Below are 14,478 nucleotides of genomic sequence, written 5' to 3' on the forward strand. Positions count from 1 at the left end.
TTTTGAAATAGCTCAACTGGAATTCCATCATCATATTTTAGCAGCACCATGAGTCTTATCCTTGAGTTTGTAGGTTCCAGTATTTGATGTTATCAGTTACTTGGGCTGGACCCTTGGAAACTGCTTCAGACCACCCAAGAATACCAATACCACAGGTTAATTATTACCAGGACATATAACTTCAAGGTGCCCATAATATTCTTGCCTGTTACTCAGGGCTCTCTCCTTCCCAGAATCATGTCCTAAGTGGTAGAATCAGTAATTGGCAGTTCAGTGAACATGTAATCATACTAAGAGGTTGGGAGGGTTTTGTGGGATATTTAATTCACATTAGGAAAAGGATGGGAGAATTACTCTGGATCGAGATTTCCAGTGACCAAGACATTCAGATCCCTTGGATACTGAATAAACACTGACAAATTCTGATGAAAAGAATCCTTTCTTCTGGGTTCTGGGAGGACTGTTATACAGTGGACATGTTGATTATGTTTCTCTTGTATTGATTACATTTTAGATTAGTGTCTCTCTGACGGGATTTGACAGGTGTTCCTACAGCAACACGTTTACATGTCACCTCTTAAAATGAACAACTCTTGCAATTGGTTGCTGTGTGCAATATGTGGATTTAGTTAATATATAAATTTTAATTTTAATAAGTAATATATGCCAATAGTCAAAATTCAAAAGGTACAGTAGGGTGAAAACTCTCTCCCATCCCTGTCACCTAACCACCCAGGTCCCAATAGGTAATGAGTATTATCATTCCAGGGAGATATACATACATACACACACACACTTTTTACCCTATATAATACTTTACATACTCTTCACCTTGCTTTTTTCAAGAATCTATTTTGGAGATACTTTTACATCAGCATACAAAGAGACTCCTTTTTTTAAGTGCACAGTATTCCACTGAATGAATGTACCATTACTTTTTAAACTCTAATGGACTCTAAGATGGCATCCAAACTTTCACTATTACAAAATATTTCATGTACCTAAGTTATTTTTCATATAAGCAAATGTATTTTTAGGATGAATTCCTAGCAGTGTAACTGCTAGGTCAAAAGTATGTGTATTTTTAATTTTGATAAATATTGATACATTGCAAAACTGTCTCCCTTAGAGCTTGCATGGGGGCCTCACCATGCTATCCTGTGCTCAGTTGCTTTAGTCGTGTCTGATTCTTTGCGACCCCATAGACCAGAGCCCACTGGGCTCCTCCGTCCATGTCATTTTTCAGGCAAGAATAGAGTAGATTGACATATACTCCTCCAGGGGATCCTCCCGACCCAGGGATCAAACCCCCATCTCCTGCACTTGCAGGCGGATTCTTTACTGCTGAGCCATCAGGGAAGCCCAGGAGCCTCACTGAGTATTAACATTTGGATTCTGCCTATCTGGTTATGAAAAAGAGTATGTCAGAGGAGTTTTAAACTTAATTTTCCTTGAGTGAGGCTGAGCATCCTTTCATGTTGACTTCCTTTTCTGCATAGTTGGTAGAGCCACTGCACCTCTTTTTAATTGAGTTTATTTATAGGAGCACTTTATATTTTAGGAAAATTAGCCTTTTCTGTGGTAAGAGTTATAAATATTTTATACCAAATTGAAGTATGTTTTTAGACTTTCTTTTTTTTTTTAATAAATTTATTTATTTTAGTTGGGGGCTAATTACTTTACAATATTGTAGTGGTTTTTGCCATACATTGACATGAATCAGCCATGGGTTTACATGTGTTCCCCATCTTGAACCCCTCTCCCACCTCCCTCCCCATCCCATCCCTCTGGGTCATCCCATTGCCCTAGCCCTGGGCATTTGTCTCATGCATCGAACCTGGAATGGTGATCTGTTTCTAGACTTTCATTATGATACTTTTTGCCTTAAGAGCACAAATTGTGCCACTCACCAGCTTGTTGTTGCTATTCAGTTGTGTACAACTCTTTTTTTTTTTTTTTTTAATATGGAACGCTTCACGAATTTGCGTGTCATCCTTGCGCAGGGGCCATGCTAATCTTCTCTGTATCATTCCAATTTTAGTATATGTGCTGCCGAAGCGAGCACCAGTTGTGTACAACTCTTTGCGAGCCCATGCACTGCAGCACGCCAGGCTTCCCCGTCCTTCACCATCTCCCGGGGCTCACTCCAACTTATGTCCATTGAGTCAGGGATGCCATCCAACCATCTCATCCTCTGTCGTCCCCTTCTCCTCCTGCCTTCAATCTTTCACCAGCTTGAACAGGTTACCTAACTTCTCTGTGACTCAATTCATCAATAAAGTGGTGATAGTAATAGTACATGCCTCATAGGGTTGTGGTAATTAAAAGAACAAATATACGGAAAGGGCTTAGAAATATGTGGCCCATGACAAGGACTCTAAAAGTTTTTTTTTTTTTAATGTAGTCAAAGTTAATGCTGACTCATTTTAGGTGCCACTTCAAAGAAAAACTTATTTGCATTGGCTTCAAATTCTGGAGATGAAATGAGAAAAAGGAATTATTCTTTTGATAAGTAATATGCACTATTCATATATCAAGTCATCCACATAATAAAGGATGCTCAGTCCATAGGAGTTACAGATCAAGCAGTAAGGTGCTTTCCAGTTTTCTCCTCACAGCCACTCTCTTCGATAAACAAGGTCTACTGTATAGCACAGAAAAAGTATATTCAATATCCTGTGTGTGTATACACAGACATATATATATATATATGGGCTTCCTTTGTGGCTCAGCTGGGAAAGAATCTGCCTGCAACGCAGGAGACCTGGGTCCGATCCCTGGCTTGGGAAGATCCCCTGGAGAAGGGAAAGGCTACCCACTCCAGTATTCTGGCCTGGAGAATTCCATGGACTATATAGTCCATGGGGTCGCACAGGTGTAACAGCACAGGAAAAATATATTCAATATCCTGTGTGTGTATACACAGACATATATATATATGAAAAAAAAAACACTTCAGCAGGTATCATTATCCTCATTTTACCTATGAGGAAATTGGAGTTCACAAATGCCAAAAGACTTGCCCAAGGCCAAGCTTCCATTGGGCATTGATTTGCAAATATTTTTAATCCTTTTTCTGGCAAGCCTACCTCAGATCCCCAAGGCACATCCTGTTCCATTCATTCCCTCAGTGAATATTCAAGAGAGCCTGGGGGCTGAATGTTTGTCGTTTATTCTCTCAGCAAGCCCCAAGCCAACTCCTTCTGACTTCCTCTGGTGACCTTGGCTCTTTCACTTGGAATCGCATTTGACTCTTCCCAGAGTTTCTCACATCTTACCGATTCCCCCTCCTCTGAAATCTGTCTCGACTCTACCCCTCCCTTCCATCCCAGCTGCCACCACTCTGGTTCAGCTCTAACTTCTGCAAGGACTGCGGGTGCATTCGTCTTCTAAGGAGACTCGCAGGTGACTCCCACATCTTTCCTCTCCAGCTTCTTCTACAGTGCTGCCCAAACCACAGCTGTGATCTCCCCAAAACACAGCTCTAATCTTGTCACTCCCTCCCTCTCAAACCTGCAGAGGCTCCCTCTGCCAGCTCCTTACTTTGACATTTGATCCAACCTATTCTGCCAGAATAGGTTCTTCCAAGACTCCCCTCCCATTCAGCCAAAACGAACGCTTCACTACTCCCTGAACAGGCTTCCAGTCAGATTGCTGGTTCAGCTTAGAATTTCTGTTTTCTCTTCCAGGCAGCTCAAGCTTCATGAAGCTGTCCTTTATTCTGACTTACACTAACTTCTCTCCTTACTCTGATCATCTCTTCCCACTCACACCCTTTCTTATATAAAATTCTTGAGAGGCAGAATCCTGCCTTCCTTGTTATTTGTTGAAATGCTTTCACACATGGCTACAATTGATGAACCCCACAATCTATTTTCTAAGGGGTCTAGCAACTAACTCACAGAGCCCTGGGTTAACAGGCCACATGGTGCGCCAGGTCTGCTCGTGGCAACAACCAAGCCTGACCCATTTGAACCCAGCTCTCCTCACAAAACTGTCACTTGTATATAGAGAACATACCTGTAGTTAGTTGCCAAGGGGAAGGGGAGTGAGGGAGGCATGGAGTGGGAGGTTGAGGTTTACAGAATATATATAGAATGAATAAACAACAAGGTCTTACTGTATAGCACAGGAACTGTAGACAATATCACATAACAAACCATAATGGAAAAGGAATATATATATATGTAATTGAATCACTTTGTTGTACACCGGAAACTAACACAATATTGTAAATCAACAATTACAGTAAAGATAAACCAAATCTGAAAAAAAAAAAGCAAACTGCCACTTCTGGTCAAGGGCCCTACACAAGCTTCCATTTTCCATCTTTTATGTCAGCTGACAACCGTCAGCTGATACCTGGAGCAGGCACAGCACAGAGAGACCATTCTGGAAATATTAATTGTATAAACAAACTTTCCACTAGCGAGAACATCAGAACGTTAGATCTACTTCCTTGTTTCAGCAGAAGAAATCAAGGCACAGAAAGGGAAGAGGCTTCCCCAAGGTCACACAGCAAGAAGGAAACAGAACTTGATCTACAGCGGAAGCCCCCGGACTGAAGCTGAGGGCACGCTCTTCTGCACCTTGGAGCCACGCAGACGTACAGTCAGCAGTCTCAGCTACCAGAGGACACAACCAAACACGTCACCACCAGTTCACCACCGGTTCCTTTTTCCTCTCATCTCAGAGCCTCCTTCGCCCTTTCCACAACACACTCTTTCCTCCTCCGTAGGTTTAAAGGAGGGGGTCCCAAGCGGCGAGAGGACTTTCCTGGGCTGGATTAACTGGGTTGGACACAGACAATACCCGGTGCTGGGTGGGGTACCCACCGCTAGGGACGAGGTAGCCACGGCGTTCGCCGAGTGTCAACTCGGCCCCAGCCTCACCCCGGCCCTGCCCCAAAGCGCTCCTGTCCCCGCCCCAAACATGCTTGCCTCCGCCCCAAGAGCCCTTGACCCCGCCCCAAAGGACGGAGCCCAAAGAAGTCAGCCGCCGATTCGCTGCCTTTTCGCCAGGCCTAGGCGGAGCCGAGTCCCCAGTCCCCGCCCCCGCCAAGATCCACCTTTATTGGCGTAGACGGTCAGAAGACGCTTCCAATGAGAAAGGAGGGGCGGCTGCCGTCTCCCTATCCGCTGCGACAACGCGAGAGTGGACGCCGCTAAGTGGCAGACGCTGCCCTTGTCTTTCCGGGTGTTTCACGCTTCGGCCCCGGCTCCTGTGAACCCTGGGCCCGAGGGAGAGCTGGAAAAAAATCCTCTGATCGAGTAAGTCTGCGCTGACTGGAGTACTGTTGGCGTCGGTTCGGGGGCCGCTGCTGCGCCTCTGATAGAGCTCGGGGTGAGATAGGAGGTGGGGGGGAAGGCCCGAGAGAAGGGGCGGGGAGGAGGAGCCGAACACGTGGAAAGCTGGCATGACCCCGGCGTGGGTAGGCGGCTGGGCGGGCGAACTCTTGTTGAGTGGAGTCTGTGGGCGCGTGGAGCTCGCTTGTCCTGTTCGATCTACAGCCGTAGAGACGGGAGAGGGAGGCCCTGAGTATCGGTGCTCCGTGTCTGCCCCGATGGAGCGTTTTTTTCTGAATTGTGATGTCAAGGTGCCACCCGACAGCTGTCGGTGGCTGGACTGCGGGCCCTTGGTGGCGGTTTTACCTGGAAGTTCAGATTGTGGTTGACTTTCAGACAGGTCAGCATAAGCAGTTAACGCAAACACCTACAGTGCTAGGCACTGCCAACTGCTTTATAAGCATTATCGAAGCTTTCCGCACACTAACCCCGTGAGGTCGGCCGGTAGTACCACTGTCGGACGCAGAACGAGCCCTAGTGAGGTTGTCTTTTACCCGAGGTCACTAGCAAGCGGTGGGGCCACGGGATGAACCCACGCTTCCCGAAGTTAACCTCCGCACCGAGGTGCCTTAGCGACGAAGCTCGCGGTGTCCAAGAAGCTCCGTCGTCTACCCAGTTGACCTCAGAAACCATGACCGCCCCCTCTTTCCCCAGGACGGACATGGGGTCGTCCACAGACCTTGTCCTGTGAATCCAACAGCTCGAAGGAAAGAAAACTGAGGCCACAGCTTCCAGGAGGAAACAAAATTCCAAAACCCCAAACTCTAGTTTTAAATAATCGTGGAGATCGCAGCTGAGATGGTGTCCTGAGGCAGACCAGCAGGAGTAGAATCCCTTCCCCAACCCCACCCCCACCCCACTGTGTCTTTCTGGGTACCATATTTAGCTTTCAAAGCCTTGGTTTCCTTCATTTGTAAGGTGTTTTAAATATTACGCAGGGTGGGCATGGCAAGCCCCCCGTAGAGGTCATTTTATGTGGGGCTTTTCAAGCCAGTGGCGGTAGCGTTTCCCACGCTGCAGTCCAGTAACCTCTACAATCTTAACTCAGCTGTCGCTGGATATTTAGGATATGTCTCATTTATAAACGTCATAGTGCTTTTGTAGCAGGAAAAGTTTCGTTTGTTTGGGCTTCCCTGGTGGCTCAGCTGGTAAAGAATCCACCAGCAATGCGGGAGACCTGGATTCAATCCCTGAGTTGGGAAGATCCCCTGGAAAAGGGTAGGGCTACCCACTCCAGTATTCTGACCTGGAGAATTCCATGGTCTGTATGTCCATGGGGTCGCAAAGAATTGGACATGGCTGAGCGACTTTCACTTGGAGGATATAATTCGCCTTTTTATAGTGCACCGTTTGGCAGGTTTTGTAGAGTATTTCCAAGGTCGTGTGACCATCTTGCGTGGGTGTGCTGCGTCAGTCGCTAAACGGTGTCCGACTCTTGGCGACCCTATAGACTGTAGCCGACCAGGCTCTGCTGCCCATGGGATTCTCCAGGTAAGAAGACTGGAGTGGGTTGCCATGCCCTTCTCCAGGGGATCTTCCAGAACCAGGGATCAAACCCGTGTCTCTTGGGTCTCTTATGACTCCTGCATTCGCAGATGGATTATTTACCACTAGCGCCGCCTGGGAAGCCCGGCGACCATCTTATTCCAGGATATTTTCATCACTCCCCGAGGAAGCCGCTGTGGGCCACGTGCTGGGTAGGATGGGGTAGTGATCCTCGGCCCCGTGCTGAATTTCGGCAGGACTGGGCCCACCTTGCACAGAGGCCGGGAGAGAGGCTGCCTGGTTAGGTCTGAGATTCCCGGGCCCGGCCTTTTCCGGGCTGCACCTTCGGGATTTGGCCGCCAGGCCTAGAAGGGTGTCTTGGGGAAGAGGAAGAAAGCGGTACTCGGAAGCTGCGCAGCTCAAACCAGGAGCAGTTTGGTGAGCTGTGCGCGTCTTTGGCGCGCATGCGCAGAAAACTGCCAAGCTGCGAGTCAGAGCCGACTTGCCCGGGAGAGAGCCTCACAAAAGACCCCAGCTTTTAAGGAGGGCCCGAAAAACCGCTGAAGCTTGTACAGACCTTCAGGATTGTCTGTACGCCGCAGCAGTGAGCAGAAGGAACCATAAGCCAAACGGGATGACCTCACAGTGACATGAAATGGAGTCGCCGAACAGCTACCTGAAATAGAAAGGGTACATCAGCACACCCTTCAGCTGAACATGTTATTTCCTGATGAACCCAGTTATAAAGAGCTACAGTGGATGCCCTACAGACGGCCCTCATCTGGAGGAAATGGTTGGCATTTCTGAAAAGCAGAAAGTAAAGGATATGAAGACTTTATTTTCAGAATTTATCATTATTGAAATGCTTTTTCTCAGCAAAGCTTCAGAGGTATACACTGCTGCCAACCAAAATATACAAAAGATTGATGAGAAGCTCTGAGGTTTTCAGAAGCTCTAGGTATTCACCCGATTATCCATCTCACATATATTGTAAGAGTACAGTCACAGAGTCCTTTTCAGAGATTGCTCAGCTCACTGGAACAGGACAGGTGTCCACCTGTGGACTAAGAGAGGACCAATAAGAAGATGAATTAGATGTTTACTTAGTACACATCTCATTTTCATTTTTATCTTAATATGACTCAGATTTCAGGATTGCTGAATTATAGAACTTTATTCTGGTTTGCTTTGCTAAACATCAAAATGGAATGCTGCTGAAAGTAGGGGGGAAATTAAAAGATTATTTATGCCGACCCAAGATAAAGGTTTTAAAAAATATTACATACCCAGTCATTTCACTTCCTACCCAGTGATATATGGTCTTTTTGTGTAACTCTCACGCTTTTTTTTTTTTTTTTTTTAAGATTATGGGCTTCAAAGTATTTCATATTAATGTACTGTGCCTGGTTGGGAGTCCTGTAGTTAGTAAATATAAAAAACCAAAAGTTCTACCAATTCCTGTTAGCTTCTTTTAGATTGACTTCCCCAAAGGATCCTGTCTAGTCATTCTGATTAAATATAAATTCTGTTCCATGAAGCTTTAACTAAAAAGACAAGTTTTCTTTTTAAAAAAGAGAAAAAAAACTTTTACTGAATCATTAAGTTCCATCATTTGATCTGTAAATTTACCTTTCAACAAGTGTATAATCAAGCAGAATAAAGGAAATATGATACCAATATATCCATGCATCACCGACTCAATGGACAGAGGTTTGGGTAGACTCCGACAGTTGGTGATGGACAGGGAGGCCTGGCGTGCTGCAGTTCATGGGGTTGCAAAGAGTCGGACATGACTGAGCAACTGAACTGACTGATAATTCATGTTTTACAGATGCACAAAGCATAAATTTTAGTTTAAAGTCATACGCAGTTTGATTTTGACTTTAAAACAAGTAAAACTGCTGTCATGCTCATAGAGAACAAGCTTGTGGTTGCTAAGGGGGATACGAGTTGGAGGAGGGGTGGAGTGGAAGGTTAAGGTTCTCAGATGTCAGCTATTACATGTAGAATGGATGGATAAACAACAAGGTCCTACTGCACAGCACAAAGAACTGTGTTCAATATCCTGTGATAAACCGTATTGGGAATGTGTGTGTGTGTATATAACTGAATCACTTTTCTGTTCAGAAATTAACACGTAAGCCAATTATAATTTAAAACATTTTTTAACTGCTGTCATACTCAAGTATTATATATGGTACTAGTAATTTGGTGGAATGTTGCCTAAGAAAACATAAACAAGAACACATGGAACATCATAAATCGTTTAAAACTCTATAAAAATTTTTCAAAGCTACCACCTAGATAATAAAAAGATGTAATAGTTACTCTTGTTCTTGAAAGCATAAAACAGTTTAATCAGAGTCTTTATCAACTCATCGGGGATAACTGGAAAAAGCAGTTATTCATAACAGAAAAATGGGCTTTTAAGAAGCTTTAAAAAAAAAAGAGGATCTGGCCCTTTATGCTCCCCATACTCTGTACCCCCTCCTCCTTCAGCCCCTGAAAACCACTTCTCTCCTTCTGCCTCTCTGAATGTGCCTATTCTGAAGATTTCATATACATCAAATAAATCATAGGGTATGTAGCTTTTTGTGTCCCACTTCTTTCATTTAGCATAGTATTTTCAAGGTTCATCTATGTTGTAGCTTCCGACAATAGTACGTCATTTCTTTTTATGCCTGAATAACAGTCTGTTGTATGGATGTGCTATATTTTTACTGATTCATCAGTTGATAGAAACTTTTATTATTTACACTTTGGGGCAATTATGAATAATACTGCTATGAACATTACTGTCCAGATCTTTATATGGCCATATATTTTCATTTCTGCTGGATTTTGTTAAGTCATATGGTAACTCGGTGTGGAATCTTTTGAGGAATTGCCAAACTATTTTCCATAGTGACTGCAGTGTTTTACATTCCCACCAGAAGTTTCTTCACATCTTCACCAATACTTTTTTCTTTTTTGTAGCCAGCCTGAGAGATATAAAGTGGTATCTTACTGTGGTTTTGATTTGCATCTACCTAATGACTAATGGGGAGAAGGAAATGGCAACCCACTCCAGTATTCTTGCCTGGAGAATCCCATGAACAAAGGAGCCTGGTGGGCTACAGTCCATGGGGTCACAAAGAGTCGGACACGACTGAGTGACTAACACACACACACAATGACTAATGAGGGCTTTCCTGGTGGCTTAGATGGTAAAGAATCTGCCTGCAATGAGGGAGACCTGGGTTCAGTCCTTGGATTGGGAAGATCCCCTGGAGAAGGGCATGGCATCCCACTCTAGTATTCTTGCCTGGAGAATCCCCATGGACAGAGGCCCCTGGCAGGCTACAGTCCCATGGGGTCTCAGAGTCTCACTCGACTGAATGGCTAAGCACACAGCTCAATGACTAATGATGTTGAGCATCTTTTCATGTTCTAAGTGGCTGTTTACCACATTTCTAAGTGGTCTATGTTTGAAGAATTGTCTTCAGATTTTTTTCCTTATTTTTAATTGAGTTATTTTTTTCTTGTTGAGTTGTATATATATTCTGGATACTAGATCCTTATCAAATACATGATTTAAAAATACTTTCTCCCTTTCTGTGGGTTGTCTTTTCACTTTCTTGATAGTGTTCTTAGCACAAAAGTTTTTACTTTTGATGAAGTCTAGTTAAGCTATGTTTTCTTGTACTTTGGGTGTCATACTTAAGAAAGTGTTGCTTGTTCAAAGTTCATGATGATTTATACGTTTGTTTTCTTCCAGAAGTTTTATAGTTCGAGAACTTAGACCCATTCAAGTTAATTTTATATATGGTGTGAAACAGGAATCAGATTCATTCTTCTGCAGGTGAATATCCAGAGCTTTGGGCAGTTGAAAGATTTTTCTTTATCTGCCACCGCCTCCCACCCCTGTATGGTCTTGGCACCCTCATCAAAAATCAATTGTCAGGACTCCCATGGTGGTCCAATAGTTGGGAATCCACCTGCCAGTGTGGGGTACGTGGGTTCTATCCGTGGTCCGGGAGGATTCCACATGCTGTGGGGCAGCTAAGCATGGGTGCCACAACAACTGTACCTGCGTTCTGGAGCCTGCGTGCCACAGCTCCTAAAGTCCGTGTGCCCTACAGCCTGTGCTCTGCAACAAGAGAAGCCACCACAATGAGAAACCCACGCTCTGCAACTAGAGAGTAGCCCCCACTTGAGGCAACTAGAGAAAAGCCCACACTCAGCATCAAAGACCCAGCGCAGCTAAAAATAAATAGATAAATAATTTTCTTTAAAAAAATTAATAGGCATAAATATATGGATTTATTTCTGGATATTATTTCATCCATAAATATATGGATGTATATATTTATACATCCATAAATATATGGATTTATTTATTTATTTCTGGATTTCTTTCTTTATTTCTCAGTTCTACTCCATTGATTTATGTTGCTGTCCTTCTGCCTATACAGGTGTCTTGATTACTGTAGCACTGAAATTGGGAAGTGTGAGTCCTCCACTTTGCTCTCTTTCAAGATTATTTTCACTCTTCTGTGTCCCTTACATTTCCATATGAATTTCAGGATCAACTTAGTAACTTCTCCAAAGATGGCAGTTGGAATTTTGATAGCGGTATGTTGAATCTGTACATCAGTTTGTAGACCATCGTAAGTCTTCCAGTCCGTGACATGGTTGTCTTCTCATTTATTTAGGTCCTCTTTAGTTTCTTTCAGCAATGCCTTGTAGTGTCAGTGTACAGAGTTGTGCACTTGTTAAATTTATCGCTAAGTACTTTCTTTTTGATGCTATTGTAAAGGGATTTGTATTCATTTCATTTTCAGATTATTCACTGCTCGTATATAGAAGTACAGTTATTTTGCATCCTTCAGTCTTGCTTAACTCATTTCTTAGCTCCAATAGTTTTTGTGCATATGTGTATATGTGAATTCTTCAGGATTTTCTTTATGTATAACATCATGTCATCTACAGATATAAATAGTTTTACTTCTTCCTTTCCTGTTTGGATTCCTTTTATTTCTTTTTCTTGCCTAATTGTTCCTGGCTAGAACTTTCAGGACAGCGTTAAATGGAAATGATAAAAATAGACATCCTTGTCTTGTTCCTGATGTTAGGAGAAAAGCTTGCGGTCTTTTACCATTATGATATTAGTTGTGGGGGTTTTGTCAATACCCTTTATCAAGTTGAGGAAGTTACCCTCTATGCCTAGTTTTTGTCATGACAAGATATTGGATTTTTTTTTAAAGAGCTGTTTTGTTTTTTAATTTTGTTTTTGGTTGCACTGGATCTTCATTTCAGTGGCCCAGGCCCCAGAGGACACAAGCTTTAGTAGTTGCAGTATGCAGGTTTAGTTGCCCCATAGCATGTAGGATGTTCCTGGACCGGGGATTAAACCCATGCCCCCTGCTTTGGCAGGCAGGTTCTTAATCACTGGACCACCAGGGAAGTCCAGCAGGACATTGGATTTTGTCCAGTGTTTTTTTGCATCTATTGGGATAATCACGTGGGTGTTTTTTTTTTCTCATTTATTCTGTTAATGTGTATTGCACTGATTTTTTTTTTTATGTTGAACCTAGATTTGGTTTGCTAGCATATGGTTGAGGAATAGTGTCTGTGTTCATAAAGTAGGTTGATCTATAGTTTTCTTGTCTTGTGATACCTTTGTCTGGTTTTGGCAACAGAGGACCACTAGCTTCATAAAGTGAGTTGGAAAGTTGTAGTAAATGTCTTACATATAATTCTTACAATCTTTTGGATTATTTTCTTAGGATCAATTCCCAGAAGAAGGCATGTACATTTAAATTACTTGAGAAGTATTGCTCAGACATTTTCCAAAAAGTTAAGTCATGTTTCTTTATTTGTTTGAGATTAACATTATCTTTCTAGAATAATGGTCTCTTAGAAATTATCATTCTTTATTCCTTTAAGTGCTTAAAAGATATTCTAAAAGGCAAAGCCAAGCTCAGCCTGCCACAACACATATTTAATGTCTGTGTCTGGCAGAGTGGCTCCCAAGGAGCTGAGAGCCAGCATTTCATCCCCAGCAAAATTGTAATTGAGCACTTCCTTTTGGAGCAGGGTTTCTTAACCTCAGCACTATTTGGAGCTGGATAATTTGTTGTAAGGGGCTGTCCTGTATTACAGGATGGTTAGCAGCATCCCAGGCTTCTACCCACTAGATGCCAGAGCAGCCCACCCCTCTCCACCCCCAAGTTGTGACAAACAAAAGTGTCCCTGGAAATTGCCAGATGTCCCCTGGTGGGTGAAATTGCCCTTGGTTGAGAAACACCAGTCTAAAACCTGATTGTGCTGACCTCATGTTACTGTCCAATAAAATTGTCTCTAATTTTGAATTTTAATCCTCGCTGTATATTTGGCTTGAGCCACATTTGTCTCAATCTGTTACCGTGTGCTGATGACTTTCAAATCTATATCTTTCACCTCATTTCCCCTCTGGATTCCCAGACCCGTTTTAACACATCTTGAGATTGGCTTGTTCACAGTCAGACTTCGTTCCCCAAACTGCCCTTCCTTCTTTATTCTCGGACTCTCGGGTCAGAACATACTAGTCATTCACATATCAGTTTTCAGCTGCCCTCTGTCCACCTCTCCCGTGAAATTTACCTTCTACATCTTTCTGACTTCAGGGTTCTCTATCCCAGTATCACTATCACTTCCATGTTGGTGGGTTCATCTAACCTGAGTTGCTGCAGCAACCCTTAACTTCCAACTTATTCCCTCCACCACTGCCTCTAAAGTACCCTTTCTAAAATACAGGTCTAATGTTACTCACCCAGCACCCAGGGACCTCAGTATAGGACCCTGCTTGCCTCTAGCCCAATCTCCCAACCCCTTGTATTTTAGGCTGTGGCCACACCAAAAACTGCTCACGGACTCCTCACGCTGCCACCTTGCCTGTCGGGCTGTGTTCAAATTCACTGTCCCCTCTGACTCTTCCACTCCAAGCCATCACTGCCTTCTCCCCCACTGCACCTGGAGAGACCTGTCATCACCCTGAAGATGCACTGTAGGAACTGGTTCATGCATTCATCTTCCCTCTAAGCACCGAGTCCCTTGAGAATGGGAACCACAATTTATCTCTGCCTGCCCCTCCATGCCCAGTGCCTGACATGAGTGGGCGCTTTGTAATGTATGTTGAATATCAAATGAAAATACCCAGAACAGAAGGAAGCTACTTGGGATTTAAAATAGCTGCAGAGTTGGCTGGTTGGTTGGTTGCCTGGTTGTTGGTCAGTTGGTTTTAGCTCAGTGAACATTTACTGAGAGCCAACTACTGAGTGCCAGGAATAGAAAAAGGAACAAAGTAGGACTTTTGTCTTAAAGAATTCACATCACATCTAATGGTGGGAGGTGGGAGTACAGAGTTCAGTGCAGAGGGAAAGGTGCAAGCCTGGTCCATAAAGTGGATATTGAGATTGAACTATGTTTACACTTGGGGAAGACACACTCCCCACCTCTGAAACAGACTTCTTAAAAGTACAAAAGATACCGTTTCATCCTACTCTTAATTCTTTTCTGTGTTTGGTCAACATCTATTTATTATGACTTTTTAAAAATGACTTTGGCTTGATCTTGTCAGCCTCCCTTATTCTGTTGCATTGCCTGAACCTGTGTTTGTGTAAGTTGG

At 43.5% G+C, this 14,478-nt stretch overlaps 1 protein-coding gene and 1 non-coding gene across 9 annotated transcripts in view; one reads left to right on the forward strand and one right to left on the reverse strand.

Moving 5' to 3' along the window:
* Positions 1-1,958: 1,958 nt before the first annotated feature.
* On the reverse strand, positions 1,959-2,065 carry LOC145515886 (U6 spliceosomal RNA). Its single transcript, XR_014061096.1, has one exon. It is a non-coding gene; the product is annotated as a U6 spliceosomal RNA (small nuclear RNA).
* A 3,077-nt stretch (positions 2,066-5,142) lies between these two features.
* Positions 5,143-14,478, forward strand: part of DCAF4 (DDB1 and CUL4 associated factor 4) — a 36,287-nt gene continuing 26,951 nt past the window's right edge. For all 8 annotated transcript variants that reach the window (XR_014059236.1, XM_081508939.1, XM_081508940.1 and 5 more), the window contains exon 1: positions 5,143-5,270. The gene's annotated coding sequence lies outside the window, so the exon portion shown is untranslated. The remainder of the gene's footprint in view (positions 5,271-14,478) is intronic.

The sequence above is a fragment of the Giraffa tippelskirchi genome, chromosome 7 (assembly GCF_054371585.1).
Source record: "Giraffa tippelskirchi isolate mGirTip1 chromosome 7, T2T-mGirTip1v1.2.pri, whole genome shotgun sequence".
Taxonomy (NCBI): domain Eukaryota; kingdom Metazoa; phylum Chordata; class Mammalia; order Artiodactyla; family Giraffidae; genus Giraffa; species Giraffa tippelskirchi.